We start from the raw sequence: 26,670 nt of genomic DNA on the forward strand, positions 1-26,670 counted from the left end.
ACAAGGAGAAATTCCTTATTGTGAAAATACAAGGATTTTGACCCTCGATGGACACTGTTCTGACCTTCGGTTGACACTTTCTCAGATGTCTGGGCATGGCTGTTTAGAAGCAGTGCTGTCAGAAACATGACTGCTCACTGTGGTTCTCCAGCTTCCAGTATACACACAGTAGGTGCCTAACAAGACTGTGTGAGTGAATTTGCTGAATAAATTGGGCTTTGTGCTGTCAGGGCTCATGATGTGTATTCGGTGAGTTGCTGAAATACACAAAATTTAAATATTAGCATATATTTTTATTTTTCTGTTTTTAACGGCCCCTTCACGTTCTAGCTGGTTGGTGGCCTTAACTGGGAGGAGGTGTTGAGAGGGGAAGGCTACCTCTCATTGTCTCTGATCCCAAAGGGTGTCTGGAGAGTGGAGGTACTCAAAGGTAATTTGCATGGCATTTGCATATCATTCCCTTTCCGCTTCTGAGGTTCCAGCCTATCTGAGTGGAATGCAAGCAGATAAAAACATTCTCCTGGAGTTCAAGTTATTTCATTTTTCCTCTCCTGGAAGACGTTTCTAGAAGCTTCACAGACTTGCCAAATGAGGACAGGCCTGGTGTCTAGAAATATACCGAGAGCTGTGCACGGCATGGTGCCGGCTCGGATCTTGTTTTCTGCAGAGAACATTAACAGCTGTCTCTCAGCAGTGACATTCACAGTTGCCAAGCGTCAACTCAGGAGTCTCACCAAATTTATCAATATTTCTGTCTCCCGCCTCCCACCTCACCCCACCAGAGAAAGTACACTAACAGAACCATATAGATAATACTCGAAACAGCAGTTTTATTCCTGTTTTCTCCTTAGGAGGGAAACGGTTACCTACGAGTTAGGAACCGTATTGTGTCCTCCCAGGTGGGCCAGGAGCTCAGGGTTTGCTTTTGGTTGGTTCCAAAATCTGAATTATGTGGCTTTGCCTAACAACCCTGGAAGGGAACAGGCGATTTTTATCAGCTTCAAGAACCCCCGCGCGAATGTATTATTTTCTCCCCTTTAATAGAATCTTCCGTTGAAGGACAGGGCTCGCCGAGTCCACCCTTCAATCTTAACCCATCCGAAGATGGTCCTTTCCAGCCGAGTTCCGTTCATTTCTGGCTGAACAGGTTAAGCAGACAAACCTTTCTGTTCTCAATTCACTTTATGATCCTCCCATCATAAAAAATAACATCAGCACCTTGCTTTTCATGTCAGAACTACATCTGAGCCGCTGTTCCCTGTGCCCGTGAGTAAATCCCATAAAAGCCGCCCGTTGTACTGTTGTTATTTTTCCTTGTGGGTGATTGATTGATGGATGAGTGCTGACAGTTCAATGGAGCTATTCCGCCTGCCATCTCAATCCGATGATGTGAGGGGTATATTTTCCGTCCATGCCTCATTACTTCAGAATGACATTCCTGGAACTTCATTTACTTTTCCCCTCCTTCCCCGAAGCGCCATATTTTTCCCCATCTAGGTTATGCATGCCATAAAAAAAGCAATTTGCTATTATACGTGGCATAAGGGCAACACTTTCCTTAGGAGGTAAATAAGTTTTTTTTTTTCTTTTTTTTTTCCTTTAAATTTTATTTTTAAATCCCAGGGTTGAATTTAGGGATCATGTCAAAATTTCCAAGACATTTCCAACAGGCAGCCTTTATAATAAATGGTGAAAAGGATGTATTTGGAGTCATTTTGTCAGCCCTTTTTTTTCTTTTGAATAACCTTGGTAATTAAAATGACAACACAAAATAGTCATTTGTTTCAGAATATTGTGCTAAGAATACTTTAAATATTTCACCTATAGCTGAGTAGCAATTTACAATACAATCTAGATTTTGTTGTCCTATGAGAATAAAGGACTCATTGTTTAAATGAAATGATGGGTTTATCTATTATAGATTACTCTCCATTGTACAGAAAGTGCTCAGCTAGAATACCACATCTTCCCCTGCACTTCCAAACTGTGTACTAGGTCTATGAGACTTTAATATTATAACATGCTTGTAGCTTTTCCAAGTTGACTTAGGACCTGATTTTAATCTGTGTAATACAGTATTCCCGTTAATAATAACGTGTAATTAAGACATCCGTTAAAAATCCATAACGTTAATTTAATGGAGAAAATCTAATACAGTTCTATTGGAATTTTTACGTTAAATTAACTTTAACGGGCTTTTAATGGATGTTTTAATTAGATCTCATTATTAACGGGAATATTCCACAAATTAAAATTGGGGCCCTTAAAGTTTTAATGAAAAAAGTTGCAGGAACACGTTTAAAACAGACACCCTGTTTTCATGCGTTCTCCTGGTACAGAGAAGTTGCATTTGAGAGGCAACAGGTGCTGCATGGAGAGGTTGCCAGTGCAGGTGGCCACGTTGCCTTGCATTCTTGACGATGCTTGCATCTTGCTTTCTCTTGGGTTCTCTTCTGCACCCCTCCCAGTTTGCCAGGCTCATCTGACCGTGGTGCATGCTGGGAACTAAGTTTACAAACCACTCAATATACCATTGAGGGTGCATATTCTAGCACCACACAGGAAAAAGCCTTTGGCAGCAACACGGTTAAGCCTGTCTATTCCAACAACTTTCACAGAAGATGAACATGATTGGGAGGTTTTCTTGGCTCAAACTCTGGTTTAACTTAATAACTCTTCTACTCTGCAGTGATTAATGGCTCCCCCGTGCAGGGGCAGGACTAGGGAATCCAGGTGCAACCTTAGTTGTTACACTGAACAGAAACATTTCCTTTAGACAAACGTTCCCAGGGGGGTTATAAATAGGAAATGGACGTTACTGTGAAAAGTAAGCTCCCAAGAGTAGCCCACTTGGACATTAAACTATGAAGAGTGATATGTCCCCTCCTTTTCCTGTTACAAACTGACAAAATAAGTGCGTCAATGTTCCCAGTCATTATTTTTCCTCAGTGGTACTTTGTTTTTTCCTGACAGCAAAAAGACGACCTCAGAGATGCGACAGCCCCGTTGCAGTTTATCAATGAAAATCTAATATCGTCCATAAGGAGAGAAGTGGAAATCAATACTTCATTACCAAATTGTTAGTGAGGATGAAGAGAAATGGTTGGTGTGATTTTCTTTTCTTTCTTTTCTTCCTTCCTTCCTTCCTTCCTTCCTTTCTTTTTTTTTTCAGTCTTCTTGGAGCAGGGTGTCAGCAGTGGTCCAATGTCAGAAGCAAGGATGCAACGGAGAAGGGGCCGAGTGAGGGAGATCTGGGCGGGAAATCAAGGCTAAGGCATTTGTCCTGCAGAGAGAGATGGGACAGAGAAAACTGTTATTTCTAGAGGAATGGCATGGGCAACTGCCTTCTTCAGCTGGCTGTCTGCTCTAGTTTGCTTTCTACTGCTGTGATGAGGATCATGACCAGCACTGACTTGGGGAGGGGAGGGTTTACTCAGCTCTCCCACACCACACTCCAGCACTGAGGGAAGTCAGGCTAGCAGCTCACAGCAGGAACCCCAAGGTGGGGCTGGTACAGAGGCTGTGTAGGAGCAAGGCTTACTGGCTTGCTCAGCCTGCTTTTTGGATGCAATTCAGGACCACCTTTTTATGTAACTACAGCACCTCCTGCAGTGGGCTGGGCTCTCCCACATCAATCATCAGTCAAGAAAATGTCCACGGGGCATTATGACGGGGTCATTTTCTCAGTTCAGATCCCTTCTTCCCAGGTGACCTTGGTTTATGTCAAGTTGACAAAACCCAAACAGCTCAGCACCCTCGCTTCTACTGATGTTAAGAGTTGACTCATAGTTAATCAAATTCAGGGTCTGAGCTAGATGATGGGACAAAAAAAAAAAAAAAAAAAAAAAAAAAAAGGATTAATTTCTTCTAAAATATAAAACCTATCAGAACATTTTACTTATTTATTTACTACCAATGTTATGCTGAAGAATAGTTTTTTAAACAATTATTTGTTTATTTATGGTACATGCACACATGTGTGAGCATGTATGTGTGTGTGTGTCTATGAAATGTATGTGCCATGGTACACATGGAGAGATCTGAGGACAACTTGCAATTGGTTCTCTCTTTTGACCATGTAAATTCCAGGGTTCAGATTCAGGTCATCAGGCTTGGTACCTACTGAGCCCTTTCACTGGCCCCTATTAAAAAAAAAACATTATACCCAGGTATGTAGTAAGTATTAATATCCACAGTAGCTACAAGGCAGAAGCAAGCCATCATTGGATGAATGGGTAAATAGAATAGAGTAATACACACAATGGAATACTACCCAGCCTTTAAAAGAAAGGCAGTTTGATCATTCTGCAACAGGAGAGACAATGAGGAAATGATGCTAAGTAAAAGGAGGCAGTCACAAAAAGACAGACACCATGTCTACCGGGTATGTTCAATGGCTATGAGATCTCAGTTTTGCAAGATGACAAATTCTGGAGATGTTATTTTTGGTTGTACGACACTGTGAATAGAGGTAACAGCACCAGAGTACATGCTTAAAAATGGTGAAAATGGTAAATTTCACATTATATTTATTTTACTATAATTGAAATATATAACCCATTTTCTACTATAAAGAATTTCTGGAGAAATGTAACTTCCACTCAGCCCAAGGAGAGCACTCCTATATAGTCAGCTGCATCTCCACCCCTGTCTCTCTTCCCCTCCCCTACGTGTTTCCTGGGGTCTACATGGCCACTGGAACTGCCTAGTGCCACCTGTTTATTTTCCAGTGGAAAATATTGTTGGGGACAGCAGCTGGAATTTATGTCAGATGATGTACACTATGGCTGTAGCTTTCTAAACCATGCTTATCATCTTGGACGTGGACTTGGTTTCCAGTTTCAGTCAATGGTATAAAGCACCCAATGGCCGCTTTAACGTCTAGAGCTTTCGGTGTGTTGGAGTGCTCACACAGGCTTAACCTCCCAGGTGTGGCTCTTGAGTCAAAAGAAGGGAATGTTTTTGTGGTGAGATATTAAAAACAAATTGGAAGGCCAGGCATGATATCTGAGTGGCTCGGCACCGGGAGTGGCTGAGTTGTGAGTGTGAGGCTAGCCCTGGCTATACACTGTGGCTGTCTCAAAAACTGAACCCGGAGTAAAATGGCACAGCAAGGAATGGCGCCTGCTTCTGAGCCTGACCAACCTGGGGCTTATATAAAGGAAGGGGAGGATGAATTCTTCTAATTGTCCTCTAACTCCCACATTTGTGCCCTCACAAGTGCACAAACAACTGCAATAAAAAATTCTAAAGCAGAAAGAGAAGAAAAAAATGGATAGTTATTGAGCAGGCTTTATTCCCTCTTGCTGTTACATTTACTGTGGATAATTATCAGTTACCTCAACTTGCTACTCCTGGAGGTATTTGTTCATGTTTGATTTCTTTATTTACTTATTTTATTTATTTATTTATTTATTTATTTATTTATTTATTTATTTATTAAGTCAGGGGTCTCTCTCCTTCCCCTTTTCCTGGAACTTGCTCTGTAAACCAGGCTGATCAGGCTGATCTGAAACTCACAGAGATCCCTCTGCCTCTGCCTTCTGAGTGCTGGGATTAAAGAGGTGCCCCACCACACCTGACTTGCAGCAGAACTCTTTTTTCTTTTTGGCTAAATAAAGATTTATGTATTTCTTATCTACAGTGTTCTGCCTGCATGTATGTGTGCAGACCAGAAGAGGGCGCCAGATCTTATTATAGATAGTGTGAGCCACCATGTATTGCTGGGAATTGAACTCCGGGCGTCTGGAAGAACAAGCCACTGATCCATCTCTCCAGCCCACAGCAGGAGCTCTTAACAGCCACAAGTTACTTACTTTTAAAAGTTATTTGTTTATTTACTGTATGTGTCTGTGGAGTCTGCAGGTCAACCACAGCTGCCATTTCTTAGCCATGTTCATCTTGTTTTTTGAGTCAGGCCCCTCATTAGGATGAAACTCACCAACTAGGTGAAGCTGGCTGAGTGGAGAGTCCCAGGGATCTGCTGGTCTCTTCCCCAGAGCTGGGATTACAAGCACGCACCACCATGCCTGGCTTCTGATGTGGATTCTGGAGATCCAACTATGGTTCTCACACCTGCATGGCAAGCAGTCCACTGACCAAGCTGTCCCTCCAGCCTCCTGTGGTTGGACTCTGAAATGGCCCTCACAGTTTGAGTACTTGCTTCCCAGCTAGGGAGAATTATGTTGGCGGCTGCAAAGCCCAAGCCTGTGGAAGCTGCCTGGTTCTGGCTTCTGCCCCCCCCCCTCTGTTTTCTGGTGCTGTGATGTGATTTGAACTGCTCCTGCCTCACGGTGGTGGCCCCAGGATGACTTAGCATCCTGCTTTGGCTTGCCTGTCTGCCTCCCTCTTTTTTCCCCTCCCTGCCTTCCCAGGACAGACTGAAGCCCTCTGCATGCAGAATAACTCTTGCCTGCAAAAGTTGTTTCTCCCAGGTGGGTCCAAGTGACACAAAAGTATTCTTTTGGTTTTTCGAGACAGGGTTTCTCTGTGTAGCTTTGGAGCCTGTCCTGGAACTCTCTCTTGTAGACCAGGCTGGTCTCGAACTCACAGAGATCCTCCTGCCTCTGCCTCCCGAGTGCTGGGATTAAAGGCGTGCACCACCAACATCTGGCTTCTCTTATTTTTTTTTTTTTTTTTTTTTTTTTTTGAGGGGATGTCCTTTTGTATGCTGTGAATATATAATATATATTTCTCTTATTGGTTGATGAATAAATGTTGGTTGGCCAGTGGCCAGGCAGCTTCGAAGTACAGGCAGGGCTACGAGACTAGGAAAGTTCTGGGAAGAAGAAAGAGAGAGGAGCTGCCAGAGAGATGTCATTTAGCTACTGGGAAGATAGGATGCCGGGCTGTCTCTGGTAAGATAAGGCCATGTAGAAATACGTAGATTAATAGTTATGGGTTAATAATTAAGAGAGAGCAAGCCAACAAGAAGTCTGAGCCATTGGCCAAACAGTTTATAATTAATATAAGCCTCTGTATGTTTATTTGGGACTAAGGGGCTGTGGGACCTGGCCAGAAAGAAAACCTCTGTCATCAGGATGCTCTTGTTACTGTTAAGGAATGATGCAAAGTGTTAAACACCAGCATCCTTGGTAATTTAGAGGCATTTCCCCAGGACCCTCTCAGTGACTTACTTTCAAATTCCAGATACAAGGGTCTTGTATAACAATGTAGCTATGAGGCTGATCCCACTGGCAAAGTCCCTGGGAGTAGGCAAACATGGTGCTTTGTGATTGGGATCCAAGGGTCTGAGAGACAGAGACAAGAGAGGGTCAGGAGTTCCAGGTCAGTTTGGGTGACTCAAGACTCTGTCTCAAAAGAAGCCGCTCATATCCCAGCACAGAGAGGTGGAAGGCATAGCATCTATGGAAGGTCGCTGTACTGAAGTGATGGTGGATGGAGACTTGCATCTTACGTCATCTGGGCCCAATAGGTGGTGTTTCCTCCACCCCATTAACTTAGGAGGAGGAAGAGGAAAACTCCCCAGTTTTCTGTAGTGTCTCCCCCAGGGGTGGTCTTTAAAACAAGATCCTAGGATAAAATTAAGAGTAGAAAATTCAGGGAAGTCATTAAGAGTGTTTGCTTTTCTTCTCTTGCGCTGGATTACATAAACTGGATTGAGGGAGAAAGAAATCAAAGAAAGTCACACTGGTAACTCTCAAACCTCTGTTGAAGCCCTAACTTTGTTGCTTCAAAAGCCTCTTTTTTACCCCCTAATATGTTGTGCTACTGTGAGAAACAAATAATGGGAACAAATAAAAAATTTAATTACACATCTAAAAAGTCATTGGTTATATTCATTAAGTAGAACTTGGGAGGGAGAGCCAAGAAAAAAAGATAGCATTATTTTCATATTCATTAAGAAGCCACCAACAGATGTTTGGAATTATCTATACATTAATTTGGCCTTTGTACTGGCTAGTTTTATGTCAACTTGACACAAGCTAGAGTCATCTGAAAGGAGGGAACCTCAATTGAGAAAAGGTTTCCTTAAGTCCAGCTATAAGGCATTTTCTTCATTAGTGATTGTTGGGGGAGGGCCCCATTCACTGTGGGCGGTGCCATCTCCGGGCTGGAGGTCCTGGGTTCTATGAGAAAGCAGGCTGAGCAAGCCATGGGGAACAAAGCCAGTAAGCAGCACCCTCCATGGCCTCTGCATCAGCTCCTGCCTCCTGGTTCCTGCCCCGCTCGAGTTCCTGTCCTGACTCCCTTCAGTGGTGGACTGTGCTGTGGAAGCATAGCCCAAACAAACCTTTTCCCCCAAGTTGCTTTGGTCCTGGTGTTTCATTGCAGCAGTGGTCACCCTGATAGGGCAGCCATACCAGCCTTTTAAATCCTCCTACAAATTGTTTGGGTCAGGGAGATAGCCAGCTCCATCCTGCCTGTCTCTCATGCTCTTGTTGGGATGCTCCAGTCACAGCACATCAAGAAGCGAGTTATGATGGCTGGAAGGGAATAGATGGAGGCTGGGATGTTAGGCCTCTGCTACTGTGGAGTCTCCCACCGGGTGGTGTGGCTTCTCACAGCACAGGTTTTTTTTTTTTTTTTTTCTTTTTTGGGAGCTGGATGCAGGTCTGGTCTCCTTCCCTCAACACTGTGTATTCTATCCCGAGATTGACAGGATGTTGAGCAACACCCCTGGCCGTTCCACACAGGTTCCCATGACACCTGCTTTCAAAGCACACTCATGTACACACACACACTGCTGGAGTGGACCGAGGCCATGGGGTCTGTGTGATTCACTCCTGTGGTGAGCAGTTTAAGGGGCATGTGATAATTGACTCCTATTGTAGGGCTCCTCAGAGCTATTAGGCTGAAAATAGAAAACACAAATGAAATACTTATGTTGACAATTTAAAAAAAATCATTCAAAAAAGAGACTGTGACAGAGAGACAAAGTGACAATGGAGGCAGGGACTTCTAATGGTGCCATCCTCAGAGAAACCTACAGCTAATATTTCTCAGATTGATTTACAGTTTGAAAATCTGAATCAGCTCCCTCTCATTGCCTGGTCTCATCATCAGTGCGCCATTTAATTTCTCCTAAGAGAAATCTCTCCGTGAAGAAACCCTTAAACTTTGGTGGACAAATCTTCTTTCTTACAGAGAACAAGATAATTGCTTAAGTGCATGTAATACTCTGATATTCAGACACAGATTCATGTGGATCATGCTTTAAGAATCTCTCTCGTTTTATCATGTGCCCCAGACTGGCCTCGAACTCGAGCTCCTTCATAGGTGGTCGTCACCACATCCATACCCTCCTGAACGCCCCGCCTCCCGTAAGAGTGTCCTGGAGTCCTGCTTGGCCTCCAACTCACTACATAGCATAGTCATGGATGGCCTTGAATTTCTGAGTCTCCTGTTTCTAGTCCCCAGTTCTAGGATTACAGGCGTGTGGTACCATGCCACTTGGTGCAGAGCTGGGCACAGAACATGGGTCTTCATGCATGTTAGGCAAACACTTTACCCACTGAGTCACATCCTCGGCACCCCCATCCCCACCCCCCAGCGGCCTTTGCTAATTCTTTTCTTCCTACCACTGAAAACAGAGACACACACACAGAGCCGAGTTTCTATGTGGTGGAAGGGGGAACTCTTTTCTTTCCTCAAACATCAAAGGGTTGAGCCGTTTAAAATCATTTAGCATATCATCAGAGGGTTGTAGTGACCCACCATAGTGCTGTGATTTTACTGATTGTGTCCTGATCTGATGTCAACCCAGCCTTCCCTTTCAGAAGCTTAGAGTCCCTGAAGTTACTTAACCAAGGTGACATGACCATAATTAAAAGAGATTATTCTAATATTCACTATTCAAAGCTAGGCAGTGGTGGTGCACACCTTGAATCCCAGTACTCAGGAGGTGCAGGCTGCCAGATCTCTATGAGTTTGAGGCAAGCATGATCTATAGAGCAAATTCTAGGACAGCTAAGGCTACACAGAGGAACCCTGTCTTGAGCATCCCTCAAGAATAAATAACATGAAAAACTATTCATAAAAAATTCAATATAAATATATATTTTCTTTATTTCAAAGCCTTTACTCTTGGGCACAGGCCAGCTGTCCTGACTTCAGTAGGATCTGTACCTGGAGACCAGAGCTTCTTCGTCTAAGCTGGTTTCATCCCACCCTTGAGGAGGAACACAAGCTACTGTTATTTATCTGGGCAGTTTCCCCTTGGAATGTGGGACTATGAATGACATGCTAGTGGTGATTACCACAATGGGAAAATCTCAACTTTGGAACTTCTTTTCAAGCTTGGCTTATAGTAAATCTCACAGGTGTGTCAAATGCACGAGAGACACACGAGTCCCCAAGCCAGGCAGGTGACTGTCCACAGTTGGAGATGGGGACCTCTGTCTACTGTCACCATCGCAGTGGACTGTGCCGTGGGCATACAGGAGCTGCTGCTCAGAACGTGCTCCCGGTTTGCCTGCTTCAGGAGGCCCGTGTTAGCTTTCCGTAGCTGTGACCAAACACTGACTGAAGAGCTTAATGGAAGGTTATCTTCTGCTCAGTGTCCCAAGGGTTCAATCCTCATGATAGAGAAGGTGCCGAGATCTGCTACCTTCGACTATCCCCTCCCCCACTTCACCACCCCAAACGATGTGCCAATTCTGAACCCATTAAGGGATGCATCCTTTGATTAGGCCTCACAGTCTCATGGCTCACGGACACACCCAGAGGTAGGCATTAGTAATTCCTTAGGTGTTTCCTAATCCAGACGAGTTAGGGTTAAGGTCTCCCTGAGCGATCCCAAATGGCTTAGGACCTCTGTATCTCTGTGTGCGGGATGGCTGCTGAATAAACAATCAGAGACAGGGTGACACTCCTGGGACACCAAGAGAAATGGCAGGAGAGAAGACCAGGGCCTCCCGAGAGCAGGGCCAACCCTGTCACCAAGTGCCACCTGTGTCCCCACTCTTGTGTCAGCTTAGAAGAACTCAGTGGCCGTGCAGATCTCTTAACTCTCCCCCTGCGTCCTCGGGCTGCCCAGCATGAAAGAAAGGGCTGCCACGAAGCTTTGCCCACTGCAGCCTTCCTGGCAGCTACTGACGGGCGTATAGAGCCTTAGCTGCTCAATGGCTATCCCTAATTATAATCAAAGGTGCGTCAATCCAAATAAAGGTGATAAGGCCGGGGCTCTGCTCTCCACGCCCTCCACCCCCCACGGGCTTTTTAACATGAAACTCTTCACAGTGTGACACTTGGACCAGGCTGGCATTGAGTGACTACCAAAAAGAGGAGGAGCTCGGCGACAAGTAAAAAAGTACTTTTTTTATTTTTGCAAGAAAGAACGGTTAGAATATTATTATTAATTATTGTAGCCAGAAAGGAATAGTTTCTCTTTTGTTTTAAATATTTGGTTCTACTCTTCATTGGATGCCTGGGATTAAAAGTGGGTGCCACCACTGCCCAGCTTGTTTTATTTAATCCAATCAAAATATTTTATTGATTATATTACTCTCTCTCTCTCTCTCTCTCTCTGTGTGTGTACATACATGCATAGAACCACAGCATGTGTTAAGGTTTTAGGACAGTTTGCAGTCTGTCTTTTATTCTAAGTGTTCAGGGTTGACAGCAAGCTTCTGACCCACGTCACTGGCCCCTGTTTAGTTCTTATAATCTCCCGAGGAAGCTTGCAGGAACTATTCTCCTGTCTTTTGCAGAGCTGGGGATCGAACACAAGGCTCCGTGCATGTGAGGCAAGGGCTCTAACACTGCTCAGTTTCCCTCTAGTCTACTGTTAACAGGGAGGCTGTGCTGTTTTATGGCTTCCCAACTCTGGGGAAAGATGCTTTTCTCTTCCAACTGCTTCTACACCCACCAGATCAGGGACATCACAGCACCTTCCACGCACATCACGCTGCACCATAAGTGCCCGGTAGAATGCAGATTGCTGGATCTGAAGAGATGGCTCAGTGGATAAGAGCTCTGGCTGCTTTTCCAGAGGACCTGAGTTCAGTTCCTAGCATGGACGTGGTGGCTCACAACCATCTGTAACTCTAGTTCCAGGGCTTCTGACACCCTCTGTGACATCTGTGGGCACTGCGTGCACATGGTACACAGACATGGATGTAGACAAAACACTCGAGTACACATAAAACAAATAAAAAAAAATCCAAATTCCTTTAACGGTTTTCATTCCTTTTGTGGTTGTATTATGTAGCATGTAATAAAGTGAGTTAGAGATGCTGCGGCGTGAGATGCAGAATGAATTTAAAAACATACATGTGAAATTCGTTTACGCTTGAGAAAGAAGTCATTAGGCCTCAGAAAACAGATTATTCTTTCTTTCTGGAAACTCGAAAATGAAAGTAGCAGAGAGGCTCTTCAGCCCCTGCGCCTAACACGGTGAAAAGAAATGAGTTGCCAATTCAAACGCGAAGCAAAGAAACGTTTCCCTCCTTTTATACACAAAGAGGGATAAAGCAGCCTTTCCAAACACCCGTTAAGCAAGAGAATGCATACTCACAACACCCACCATTTCATTAAGTGCCCCTTGCTGGCCCTGCACTTGACAGGTCCAGCGGAGGCAGCATCATCTCCCCACTTAGAGAGGAGCAAACAGAGTTGTGGTCCGGGAAGGGCAGGGAACGAAAGGGGTGTTTCTGCCCCCAAGATCATTCTACGCCAGTTTTTATTGCTGTTGAGGGGAATTTCCTGAGGGCATATTGTTCGGGAAAACTATATCGTGAAGAATGATAAGGATTGAAAAACTGTCCAGCAACTGTCATCTTCTCAAACGCTAAATTTAAAGGGAATAAATACCAGGGTGCCATCTGAGAATGGAAAGGACAGCGTCCCTGGTGGCTTCCATGTTAATTATAATTTCATGTCCTGTGGCTGCAGATCTCATCTTGAATGCCGCTGCTCGGTGGTTGCCCTTGGTGCTTGGTCACGGAAGGGAGAAAGCAAGTGATTTTCCTGTCCCTGTTCTTAGAGAACCACATCCCTACACTCCCAAACAGCCCTTAAACTGTTTGAAAGAGGTCTACACGCTGGCGAACATCACCATAAACAACCCGGACAGCTTCAGGTCGGCCGCCAACGACATGATTCACTGTGGCGCCCATCTTCTCTATGTGGGGCGTAGAGCCAAATGTTATTTATTTCAAGTGACTTATGGCCAAATGAGGTTCACAGTGTAGACACAGCCGGGGGACTTCATTGGAGTCGAAACGGGGAGCTGTTGGATCCTAGGAAACGGTGTCTGCCTTCAGAGCATGGAAAATAGTCATGAGGATATTTTTTCTGCACCGCTGTGGTTGTGGATGGATCTAAAGCCTCTGGGCTATTGTCTACACTGGCAAAAAGGCCAGTGTGCTGGCCCACACAGTTAGGTGATTCAGAGAAAGCTTGCTTTTCAGATGGTGTCTTTTTTATTTTAATGAGTCTTTCCCCTTATTGGGTGCTCACCATTGACTCCTGTTTTAGTCAGGGTTTTATTTTTATATTTTTTTGTTTCTGAGATCAGGTTTCATGGCTGGCTGGCCTTGATCTTGCTCTGTAGCCAAGGTTGACCAGGTGCTGCAGAATGGGATTTCATGTACGTGCTATCACACCCAACATGCTTTAGTTAATTATTTAAAAATAAAGACTTATTTTGTGTGTGTGTGTGTGTGTGTGTGTGTGTGTGTGTGTGTGAGTGTGTGAGTGTCTGTGTATGCTATGTGCATTCAGGTGCCTACGTGGGGCAGGAGGGGAATTTGGATTCCCCTGAGCTAGAGTCACAGGTGGTGGCAGCTACCCGTTGTAGGTGCTGGGGATCTGGAAAAGTAGCAACACTGCTATAGCTTCACTTAATTCTTATACTGATCCCTGAAGGAAGCTCTCCTGACCTCTGCGTAGAGGTCTCGAGACTGGGAAATAGAGATTTAGGGAACAGGATGACGTCACATGCCAGTGTTGCCCTGTCCTTAATGCATTTGCTCTGTCACAGTGATGGCCACAATTCCAAATGGCATCTTCTCAGTTACAGCCAGAGGTCACAAAGGAGCCACGTGAGGATCCAGAGGTCATCAGTGTCCTTTCCCCCCAGTGACCCTGAGATGAAATCAAGACTTGTCTTGAGTCTCAGATCAGTTGCCAGCAGTTCCTGAAGACCGTTCCCAAGAGCCAGGTCTCTTAAGATGCAAAAAACCAAACCAAACCAAACCAGAAGGGCTGAGGTGAGAATAGTCAGTGGTGCCATTCCAGAAATTTCCACTGGCTCCTGGGAGTGTGAAGTGACTGAGGTCACCATGGCTCTCAGAGGTGGAGTCTAGATCCCAAAGTCCTCTGTGACCGCCGGTCCCACCCACCAGGACCTCAGGCCTTCGGGGTCACAGCTGGATTTCTTTCTTCTGCCCCCAGGTTAGCCCCGGAACAGCAGTGACATGCATCTAAGCACCACACAGAATTTACTAGAACCCTGTCATCACTTCCAAGCAGAGCTGTGTGTGGAGCAATAGAAGGAGACAAAGGGAGGTGGCATGGGGTGCTTAGCCTCAAGCGCCCCTCCTGAGGTGGGAACAGGAGGTGGGCAGTGGTCCTAGGAAGCAACCAGGGGCTGGAAGGAAATGACAAGGGTTTTATTGGCAAAGCAATGCTGAACTGTGTTCCCATGCATCCCAAGTACCCCAGGGCATGGCTGTTTGGAGGCAGCCTACAAAAGAATAGTCAATAAGAAGGGGGTATGTGACCACTCCGAGTGTGTGCACACACGGGGACAAGCTGTGCAGAGGCTTCCAGGAGACAGCCCTGTGCAGACTAAAGAGCATAGTCATGGAGGAAGCCAACAGTGTCCACACTGTGATCTTGGACTTCCGGGCTGTAAGAAAGACCTCTGTCTGCTGTAGCATTTAGTGGCAGCCTGAGTTGATACATGCAGGGAAGGGGAAATGAGGACTCAGTGTTTGGAAATGAGCACGTGGTCCTCTAGGCAGCCTGTTCTCCCACATTCTGGAAATGTGCTCAAATGTTTTCTCACTCGACTGTCCTGCTTGGTTTGAGGTAGGAAGGTCATGTGTTATTATTAAGGGCATTACAATAAATAAAGGAAGTAAAACGGAAGCTTACATATCTCCACAGATCAGCTTGGTTGTCATGTCACTGACCAGCACGGCACTGTGACACTCTTGGAGAACTTAGTTTCGAAGAGGGTTACAAGTGTGTTTGCAGAAGAAAGTCCCTGGACAGTTCTTAGAAACTGACAACTCTATAATTTGTCAGCTTCCACAGGGAGATGAGAAGCAGCCTCCAGGAGCTTGGAGAAACAAATGGAGGCATTTCAGATGTTAGTTGTAGGACAAGAGGAGAGGCCCAAACAGCTTCTCAGAGGTAGAGGGACATGGAGTGTTCCAGAAGCAGAAAGCCCGAGAAAGTCTGGGGATCTCCACTCTCACTTCAAGAATAGAAAGTTCATTTTCATCCATTTTCTAGATTGGGTTCCCTATCAGATTTACTTGAAAAACTTTTCAGCCACTACTAAAATTGTTGTAAACTCACTCAGTAATGATATCAGTGGTAAATGACATCTAGAGAACAGGCAAGGCAATAAAATTTGTGTGCTTAAAAAAAAAGATTCATTTATTTTATTTCATGTGTAGAATTGCCTACCTACATATATGTATGTGCATCACATAGATGCAGTACCTTCAGAGGCCAGGAGAGGGCACCAGAACACCCGAGACTAGAGTTACAGGTGGCTATGAGCTCTTGGGAATTGAACTCTTCACCTCTGTGAGAGTAACCACTGTGCCATCTGTCCTGTCCCTGATTGTGCATGTTTGGCCTCTTCTTTTACAACTGAACATGAATCAAATACTGGGAAGCATCTTCTTCACGGCTGTGCCTGTTTTGACACAGGACATGGTGGGGAAGAATTAGAAGGCTCTTCTGGGTTCCAGTGGTCAATGAGGCAGCAAACCAGCATGACCATGTCTTGGAAGGAGAGTGTTGGGGTGGGGATAGGGAGCAAGGCAGGGGCTGCAGGCATGAGAAGCAATGAGCAAGGGGCCAGAAAGATCGCCTTGAGGTGGCGCCATTTGGACAAAGACCAGAACAGTAAGGGAGAGCCAGCCCTGTGAGGGGAGAGGGACTGGGGACTTTGTGTCTGGCAGAGCATCTGCAGGTGCCAGACCACAGAGGTGAGAAAGCACCTGAGCAAGAAGGAAAGAGATTCAGCTTTTTTTCTTTCTTTCTTTCTTTCTTCTTCTTCTTCTTCTTCTTCTTCTTCTTCTTCTTCTTCTTCTTCTTCTTCTTTTCTTCTTCTTTTCTTCTTCTTCTTCTTCTTCTTCTTCTTCTTCTTCTTCTTCTTCTTCTTCTTCTTCTTCTTCTTCTTCTTCTTCTTCTTCTTCTTCTTCTTCTTCTTCTTCTTCTTCTTCTTCTTCTTCTTTTTTGCAAAACCCAGCCACATAATTAGAGCCACAGTGCACTCTGCCCATTGAACATCTCTAGTCCTGCATCCAATCCCACCTGCTGCTTATTTCCATATGGTCTATGAGCTGACAGTGCTTTCCACATTTTCAAAAAGGTTGAGAAATAAAATACACTAATTCGTGACACACAAAGATTACATGTGGTTCCAGTTTCAACATCTATTCTTAAAGTCTGACAGGCACAGTGTTAAGAGTTGGTTCCCCCCCACCACCCAGTCTGGTCCCAGAGCCTCACCAGCCCCAAATAACACACAGAGACACATTTCTATTAATCTAAGTATTTCCACGTGGTCTTATCTTACCTGAGAGAGGGCCCAGAGTTCTACCCTGTTGGTCCTATATCTTGAAACTCTTTTCTACTTCTTCCTCTCTCCTCCTTGTCTCCTAGTCCCGCCTATCTTGCTTTCCTATTGGAAATTCCAATAAATTTCCTATTGGTTAATTTATTCATTAACCAATAAACATTTACAGAACAACATCTCCCATCAGCACAGAGGTAGGTGTGTTGGTTTGCCTGTTGTCTGGGGCTCCTTGCATGTTCTCACAGCTGAGTTGTGTACTTGTGATCAAGGCTTCCAGGTCTTCAGAGTCCAAGTTTTGCTATCTGACTTTCTGTAGAGGGAGTCCCTCATCCCAGCTTGTTGGAAACAGCTCTCTGAGCACCAGTGGAAGGCCCATGGGAGTGACTGCTCTAGCTGATAGTGGGTTCTTTTGCCTGAGATGTTTGGTCTCATGGCATAGACAGCTCTGCAATCCTGGCCCAAAGACAAATGCTTCGGAAAGAGCTGACTGCAGATATTTATTCCTTCATTGAATACTTACAGGTGGAGGACTTGGGGAGTGGCCAAGAGATGGCTCAGTGGTCAAGAGTGCTGCTCTTACAGAGGATTCAAAGCAGGCTGCTCACAACATGATGTCTCTGACCTCTGTGGGCATCTCATTCCTCAACACACACACACACACACACACACACACACACACACACACACACACACACTCACACTAAATAAATAAATAGCAGCAAATCAGGCTCGATTCGAGTACGGGTCAGGGATGCCGGTGAGCATCACCACACTTAGGTTTGCGTACTGTCATGCTCACACCATGAGGAAACCCTAGTAGAGGTCATGACCTCGAGTCCGTGCATAGAATTCAGAAGATCGATATCCGTATTCACCTCACCTGGTCACAGCCCGGACGCTGAGAACGGATAAAGTCGGCACTTCCTTCAGTGGGATCAAACCATCATGGTAACACGTTGTCATTTTTATCACCAACATTTTTAACCAAAATGTCACAGACACCTCGTGTCACATTCCAGCTGCTACACAGACTCTGTGATATTAACTGTGCTCATTATGTTGTAACTACACCAGTGATTAGCTGTGGTGATGGTCATGCCACTTACCGCATAGGATGACTTCATATGTCATGACACCGGCAAATTGCAATCTTTAATATTTGATAACTGTGCTGCAATGATTAAAAAAAAATAAGTACTTCATTGCCTGTCTTTCAAAACATTAGTTTTGAGAAAGGCCTCATGGGAGTCATCAGATAGCAAAGAAGTCCGAAGCCTAAAACAGTAAAGAACTTTGGGGGCCCAGGCAGCTTTAAGGAAAGCAATTCTTTCTTTTTTTAAAAAAATATTTATTTTATTTTAAATATGGGTGTATGTGTGTCCGTGTATGTGTGCGTATGGCCCGTGGAGGCCAGAAGAGGGAGGCAGGTCCCCTGGAGCTAGAGTTACAGGCTCCCTGTGGGGGTAGGAACCTAACTGTGGTCCTCTGAAAGAGCAACAAGTGTCTTTAACCACTGAACCAGCTTTCCAGGCCTCAGTGTCTGCTGTCATGTGACGATGGAGAGACAGCAGTTTCCTGAGTTAGTCATTGTCCCATCCCGATTGTAAGTTAGGAGGCTCTGGACATCCCTTCGTCCCTCCACAACACGAAGCTATCACACAACGTGGTGGTCTCACTGTATCTCTCCCATTACACAGGCACAGAGGGCTGGTCCCAAGGACCCCAAGTGAGTCAAGGGAAAGGTAGTCATTTAACTTGTTATTGTTTCCATAAATCAGGGCCCAGTCATCAATTTCACCACATATTTGAGATCGCATGTTATTGACAATGTGTTCGCAGAGAAAAATGGAGCTTGCTGGCAAAGCTGTTCCATTTTCTGAAGATTAAATTGTTCATTGTACAGGCCGCCATCTGCCCTCCCTGGAAGGGAGTTTTCATTGTTGGCAGAGGCATTCGAAATCCAGACGACAAAGTAAAATCTCTTTCTCGTTATTGCTGCACTTAAGCAAAGGCAAATTCATTCATCCATCCATCCAGCCATCCATCCATCCATCCATTCATTCATGAATCCATGCATTGAATGCATCCATCGCTCATTCATTGCCATGCACCAAGCATCGCTCTGTGCCGTACTTAGGAATGACGCCATCTAGAGTCTGAAGAAGGGCCCCTACGGAGGGATACCGTGTGTCTGCTGGCTGATGTATGATCCCACAGCCCCCGCTCATGCACTAGATCCTCGGAGGGCGGACATTTCTGCCCCCATGTTAAATCTAAGTGTCACAGGTGCACGGGGTGCGTTTTAGGTGACACAGTTCTAGCTCCACGTCACTCTCCTTGTCCCACTGTGAGAACTGCACCTGAGACTGCCCTTGTCCCTTTGACTTTCCCACCAGTTGTTTCTCCACCCTGGATGAGAATGGTCCTCCTTGTTAGCTGTTTATTCAGACTGCCCCGTGGGCATGCCATGGGAATTCTGTCACCTGCCCATGAATGTGCACGGTGCCTCCTGGGTTGTGTGGGAAATCGAGCCAGTAAGCATGGCTCCCCCAGGCTTCCTGTCTCTGCTCCTGCTTGAGTTCCTGCCCAGTCTTCTGGAAGCATAATCCAGATTAACCCTTTCCTCCCAAGTCGACTTTGGCTATGGTGTTTCAACACAGCCACAGGAAAGCAAACAGGAATGGAGGACAGCTTTTGGGAGTCAGTTCTCTCTTTCCACTATGTGGATTCCAGGGATTGAACTTAGGCTGTCAGGCTTGGCAGCAATCCCCCCCACCCCCGCACTTACTGAGCCCTCTCACCAGCCCTTAACTAGTTTCACTGGTCAGATTTTTAGATCTAGACAATTATGAATAGAGGACGAGAAAATCACACTCCATTGTAAAAAAGGCCCACCACAGAGGGCCCTGTAGCTGCATGCACTGTGTCAAAGCACAAGGCTGCTCATCTTCTAGAGTATTCTTCACTAGTTGCCTCAACAACACAGGGTGGGGTTGGAGTTTCGTTTGACTTTTTTTTCCCCCAGAAAGATTTTTCAGTCTGTCAGCCAAGGCGTGTGTACTTCTGCCTGGGAGTGTAGGATTCATAACAAGGTGTGGAAGGAGAAGAAAAGAGGACATTGACGGGAGGGGACAAACTCCCAGGGTCACAGCTCAGCACACTTTTCCTTTGCTGGCAGCTGTCATGAATGCATACACAAAAAATGTGGTCTTCGTATCCTTTTTAAAACAGTAAAATTAGTAAAGAATTTCCTGCGAAACGAAGATCAGTGAGATAAGGGTATTTGTACTTGTCACCATGGGCTTTGTCTGAGTTCATGAAAAGTCAGGAGCTATATGCTGGCAAGAAAAAGCGGCCCCTGTGAGTTCTGGAGCTCTGTGTTGCCAAGGCAACAACTCAAGCCTTACCTATTCGCCACTTTTGCAATGTAACAGGGAAAATAAAGGGGGGGGGAGAGACCTTTCTAGGAGAGAGGGCTGCATTTTCAACAGGGGAAATGGGGACCCACATACAAGTGACACCAAAAAGCACAAATAAAAATAAGTGGAGCAAATACGTCCAGTATTGCTAGGTTCCACCTATTTAACCAATATGAAATGAGAAAGACAGAGCCATTGCTTTTCAAGATCACAGTTAAGCAAAAAACTGAATTAGGACATGCTCATCCACTGATGTGACATTTCAATCAACAAGCATTTGAGAATCTTTTTGTTGTAGTTTTATTTCTGTTGCTGTGATAAAATAGCCCAGGGAAAAGCAACTTGGGGGAAGAAGGGTTTGTTTGGTCTACGGTTCCAGGCCACAGTTCGTTGCTGAGGGGAAGTCAAGGCAGTAACTCAATCAGCTAGTCGCATCAGACCCAGACCGGTACTGACGAGCACAGGGAAATAAATGTGTGCACCCATGTGGCCCACTTGCTTCCATGCAGTTTCTTCCTATCTTGCATAGCTCAAGGCTCCCTGTCTAGGGAATGGTGCCACCCACAAGGGGCTGGGTCTTTTGACATCACTGAACAATCAAGACTATCACGGTATAGACATGCCCATAGGCCAGCATGATCTGGGGCAATCTCCGCTTAGGCTCTTCCTGGGTGACTCTAGGTTGTGGCGTGTTGACATTTAAAACTAGCCGTCATCCCTAGAACATCCTGGGTACAACAAGATCTCAGCAACCACTTTTCAAATGTGGTTTTCTTTCCTTGTCGACTAACAGAGAGAACACAGACCACGCAATAAAAAGTAGATCAGTGTTGCTGAAAGGAGGCAAAAGTTGTTCTGGAAGTTTCTTAGGCAGTGGTTCTCAACCTGTGGGTCGTGACCCCTTGCCCCAGTGTGTGTGTCACATATCAGATATCCTGCATATTAGAGATTTGCATTATGATTCATAGCAGTAGCAAAATTACAATCACGAAGTAGCAACAAAATAATTTTGTGGCTGGGGTCAACACCACAAGTAGGTCACTCATTAGGGAGGTTGAGAACCACTGTTTCAAGGAATTGTTTTGTGGGCACACTAATGATAGCATTTAGACAGTTCAGGGAAGTGGGAAACAGGTCCCACAAGGGAGCAGTCAATCTAATTAAGAATTAGGAAGCAAACCATGGAACTGATGGAGAGTCAGTTAGGGCATTTTAACTCAGAAAGCTGGAGCAGGCAGCACTTCAGTCACGTGGAAGGAAGAACCAGGAAAACCAGCAAGGCTTAACCTGGGTGCCTACCATCTGGTACCCAGCAGCTGGAAATGGGAATTTACAGTTCTGAGGCCAGCCTGGGCTACACTGTGAAATCCTGTTTCAACACAACACAACAACACAAAATACATAGACTTGTTTAGGGAATAATTACTTAGGGTGTGCATTGGCAAGTTTTATGTCTGCTTGGCACAAACCTGAGTCATCTGAGAGAAGGGAACCTCAGTTAAGGACATTCCTCCATAAGGTCTGGTTGGAGGCAAGTCCTTCAGGCATTTTCTTAATTAGTGATTGATGTGAGGGACATCCCAGCCCATTGTGGGCCTTGCCATCCCTGATCTGGTGGTCCTGTGTTCTTTAGGAAAACAGATTGAGCAAGCCATGGGGAGCAAGCCAGTAAGCAGCACCATCCATGGCCTCTGCATCAGCTCCTGCCTCCAGGTTCCTTCCCAGTTTGAGTTCCTGTCCCAACTTCCTTCAGTGAGGAACAATGATAAAGAAATGTGAGCCAAATAAACCCTTTACTTCCTAAGCTGCCGTTGACTTAATCAGGGCGATTTTTGTTTCTCTGTGTGTCTTCCTAACTGTGACATAAACCTCCAAAGGAAGCAGGAATCCCGTTCCCTGTTAAGTGGTGCACAGCGAGTGTCTCATAAGTACTTGCTGGACGAGCTGGTGGTGATTACAGTTAATCACAAATACTATTTGCTCACTGCACGCTCCTCGCTGTGCCAAGAGCTTTCATTTAGTTTACATGTACAGGGGTCTTGCCTGCACACAATGAACACCACACGCAGTGCCTGTGCAGATCAGAGAGGACTTTGAACCCCCTGGAACTGGAGTTTCAGATGGTTGTGAGCCACCATGTGGGTGCTCGAGACTGAGCGTGTGTCCTCCTCAAGAGCAGCCAGTGCTTCTAACTGCCAATAGTCTCTCCAGCCCCTTATTTATTATTTATCCCTTCATTTATTTATAACCCCCATGTCAACATAATGAATAAGGTCCTTGGGCAAGAAAGAAGGAGAACATCTCAGCCATTTGCCTGAAGGATCCAGATAAGACCTGGGTACCTGTGTGTGTGTGTGTGTGCGTGCGTGTGCGTGTGCGTGTGCGTGTGCGTGTGTGTGTGTGTGTGTGTGTATGTGTGTGTAGTGGTGCTTCGCAACTCCAGGGAATGCACATTTCACTGTCCTGTGATCCTACCTTTCTAGACCTAAGAAAGATGACTGATAGCAAAGTGATAGTCTAAGGTTTCCTTGGGGAACCACAGTGGTCTGTTGTGACTGGTGAGTCATCATCAATTCTGACTCTAGAATTATTAGACCGGGAAAATCACTTACATCTCCAAGTTCTTCTCTGTAAGTAGCAGATCAGCATACATGGTGTGTGCATGGAGTGTGCACATGTGTGCATTGTGTACGTAAATTGCTGAAGATATCTTTATAGTTATCCACTCAAAAACTCTTTGTGTGCCTGTGTGTACAAGAGTGTAAGGCAAGTGTGCACACGTATGCATGCTATGTGTGTGTGTTCGCACACTCTCGAGCACTGTGTGTATGTGGGAGGGGCACATGCTCGGGTGTGGAGGACAGAGGACAACCTTGCTTGAGGCAGAGTTTCTTTCTTGTTTGGTGTTTCTCATACCAGGTGAGCCCACCCATAAGCTTCCAGGGACTCTCCTGTCTACACCTCCTGTCATGCCACTAAAACTTGGGGATTACAGATGTGCACTGCTGGCCTGGCATGGGCTCTGGGGATCTGCACTCAGGTCCTCTGGCTGGTGGCGGATCACCGAGCCATCTTCCTGGACGCGATCCTTGTCTTGCCTAGCTCTCCCTAACTTGTGCAACAGCCTGGAAAGGTAGTTGCTGTTAATCTCCTTCACCAAGTGAAGAAAACATTGTCCACATAAAAGTCAAATGGACAAAATCACACAGCTAAATGGGTGCTGAGTGGCTTCCTCCTGATTCATGGTATTTTGCCTAACACTACAGACTCAGAGGCTGTAGGAGTTGTGCACCTCACATTTTAACAGACGTCACCAGACACCACTTAAGACATGTGATCAAAGGGAACTTCACCAGCAATAAGACATGTCAATGTCATGAAACTCCTGAGAAGGGCACACGTTGCTATGGTGTTGTAGTGGGAACTCTGCCCTCGGGGCATGACACGGCTGTTGCCATCTCGAATCAGAGTGCTTGTGGTGACCCACAGGAGACCCTCACAAGATTGAGGCCATTAAGGTTCCCTCACAGAAATAAGGTCATTAGACCTTCATCTGAGATTCCAGCCACACTCTCTCCTTCCCTCCCTGGGCTTTACTAACCCTGCAGCAGCTGGGTAGAGACTTGCGTGGGTGGGTGGGTGTATGCTACTATATCAAGGACATGGAAGGCTGGCTTTGGGTGGGACTCCAGGAACCAAGCCTCTGTGAGCTGTTGCCCATCTTGGAACGGGCCTGTTAAGTCATGCAGCTAATAATTGCCTGGGTCAGCAAGGTGGGCTTGGGTGGAACCATTGCTTTGCTGTGTCTGAGTTAGAAGAGACACCATGACCACGGCCATTCTTATAGAGAAGAACATTTAGTTGAGGTGGAAGCTTACAGTTTCAGAGGTTTAGTTCATTTTCATCACGGCAGGGAGCATGGTGGAAATATGGCAGCGTGCACGCAGATATGATACTGGCTACATCTTGATCAGAAGGCAACAGGAAGTGGGCTGAGACACTGGGTGGCAACTTGAACATATAAGAGACCTCAAAGCCCGCCTCTACAGTGACACAATACCTCCTAATAGTACCACTCCCTTTGGGGATGTGACTTTGTTTCAAACCACCACAGTCTGCTAGTGTCTCCTCTCTAGGAATAGTAGTAGCAGAGCAGGTATTCCTTAGCACAACACCTAACATCAACCCAGAGATCAGAAGACGTTACACAAATTTGAAGTGGGAGACAGCTCACAAAATAACTAACCTGCACTTGTCAGGGGCTCAGTGTCATAAACGACAGGGGAGGGGCTGAAGAAATGACTCAGGGTATTTGCTGTGAAAGCAGTAGGACTGAATTGGCAACACAACATCCATGCAAAAGCTGGATGGAGCTATACATGTCTGTAACTACAGCGTTGTGAGGGTGGAGGCAGGTGGATTGCAGGGGCCTTGGTGATGTCCAGCTGAGCCTGGGTTCTGTGAAAGACCCTGTCTCAAGGGAACAAGGAAGAGAGTGATGAAGTAGGACACTCAGCACACTCCTTTGCCCCCCACACATCCACACACACAAAATAAAAACAAACACAGCACAGGGGAAGATTCAGGGACAATGACAGAGCGGCTGTGGACACCACATCCAACCTGAAATCCCAAGTTTGATCCTAGAAGAGCAAAGAAATCGAGTAAGAGGGGGCAAAGTTCAAAGGCAGCCTGAAGTTCGGTGAACAATACTTGTCAACATTGATGTTTTTGGTTTTGGTCATTAGACTGTGGTAGGATGATTTCCCGCAGTCATGGGGCGAGGGGGCAGACAGAGCTTCTGTACTGTTTTTGCAGGTCTCTCTCTTTTGAACTTTCCATTGTGCCTATGTATTCATCACACATTTGTGTCTGCTCCCCCCTCCCTTTTAAGGCAAATATTTCCAAATATTAACTTGACTAAAAGGACGAAAGGGCTGCCGAAAACTCTAGAGCTTCTTCAGGTGTCAGGAGAACTAGCCAGCAAGGGTCACTCTGTCCTCTCGTCGGCTTACCTAGGAAACAAGCCAGAGGGGTGTGGGAGATCTGCACTGCGCAGGGGACACGGAAGCCCGAGGGAGTGGTGGCAGCTCAGCAATGTTTATGGGACAGACTCTGGTCAACACAGTGTCCCTTGGTTCTGGGAGACTGAATCCAAGCCTCCAGTGGATACCAGAATCCGTGGTTATTCAAGCCCCTTTATGTAACTGTGGTATTTACAAAGGTTCTTTGCAAACCTTCAGTGAGGTTTCACTCACCTCCAGATGTCCTCTTATTTTGTACGTGGACACATGTGCCTGAGTGTTTGTATATGGAGTGCCCCACAGAGACCCAGATGAGGGTGTTGGATCCCTAGGAACTGGAGCTATAGGTGGCTGTGAGCTTCCCAATGTGGGTGCTGGGAATCGAACCCAGGTCCTCTGAAAGAATAAGTGCTATTGCCTGCTGAGCCACCTGTCCAGCCCCATCTCCAGATATCTTACCTGGCAATATAGGCACCGGCATAGGTACACTTAGTTTCCAGTTGGTGGCACTATTAGGGGCTGTCATGGAACCTTTAGGACTCGGAGCCTTGCTGGAGGAAATAGGTCACGGGGGATGGGGTGGGCTTTTGGGGGGGTTTATGGCCTTGTCCCATGTCACGTTCTCTGCTTTCTGCATGTAGTTGGAGATGTAATCTCTCAGCCTCCCACTCGCAATACCCTGCCTGCTGCTTGGAGCCATGCCCACCATAATGGTCTCTTTCATTTAAACTTCAAGTTGCTTTTTGTCATGGCGTTGTATCACAGCAATAGAAAAGCAACTACTAGGTCTTGTAATAACCAGTGAGCTGACATACGATATTGTTAAGTCTTTACTATGGACGCACCCCCCCAAACATTTTGATGAGAGTTTGGCTGATTTGTGGATATGGAATCCAGGTGCGTTCTCCCACTGTTGAGAAGAACATGGGGAGAGGTGGTGGAGCCCAAGAGGGGAAACACTGAGTTCCCTACACACTCCTACTTCTACTAGAACTAAGTCAGGACTGTGATGACTTGCCTTAAGAGGTACTCACGGGTCCCCAGCCCCACAAGGCTGAGAACTAGCCTAGCAGTAGAGGATGGAGGTGGCCTGGTGACTAGGAGGCAGAAGTGATCCGGAATGGAATGCGTCTCATAGTTAGGAGGTGGGACTTCCGGTACCTCACCCGGTGGGGACGCCACTCCTTCCTTTTCCCTAGCAGAGTCAGTTCCTGAATGCCGACTCTATGGGTCGTCTGCAGCCCACAGTGCACCTCTCCTCCTGGTGTAAGGACGAGGCAGTAGAGAAAAGTGTGGAAGAGGAAACTTCTAGTGGTCGTGATGGCATTTAACCCCAGGACTTGGAGGGCAGAGGCGGGAGGATCTCTGTAACTTTGGGGCTAGCTTGGTCTATCTAGTGAAGTCCAGGCCAGCCAGGGCTACACCTCTGGACACGATCTAAACAACAACAACAAAAAGTAAACATGATGACACTTTCTTCTGTCTTCCTAAACCGGAGACA

At 45.9% G+C, this 26,670-nt stretch overlaps 1 protein-coding gene across 1 annotated transcript in view; it reads right to left on the bottom strand.

The window, feature by feature from the left end:
• Window positions 1-3,245: 3,245 nt before the first annotated feature.
• Tshz2 (teashirt zinc finger homeobox 2) overlaps window positions 3,246-26,670 on the bottom strand; it is a 424,927-nt gene continuing 401,502 nt past the window's right edge. Inside the window, exon 3 of the mRNA XM_051185650.1 lies at window positions 3,246-3,283. The gene's annotated coding sequence lies outside the window, so the exon portion shown is untranslated. The remainder of the gene's footprint in view (window positions 3,284-26,670) is intronic.

This window comes from Phodopus roborovskii, unplaced genomic scaffold (assembly GCF_943737965.1).
Source record: "Phodopus roborovskii unplaced genomic scaffold, PHOROB, whole genome shotgun sequence".
Classification (NCBI taxonomy): Eukaryota; Metazoa; Chordata; class Mammalia; order Rodentia; family Cricetidae; genus Phodopus; species Phodopus roborovskii.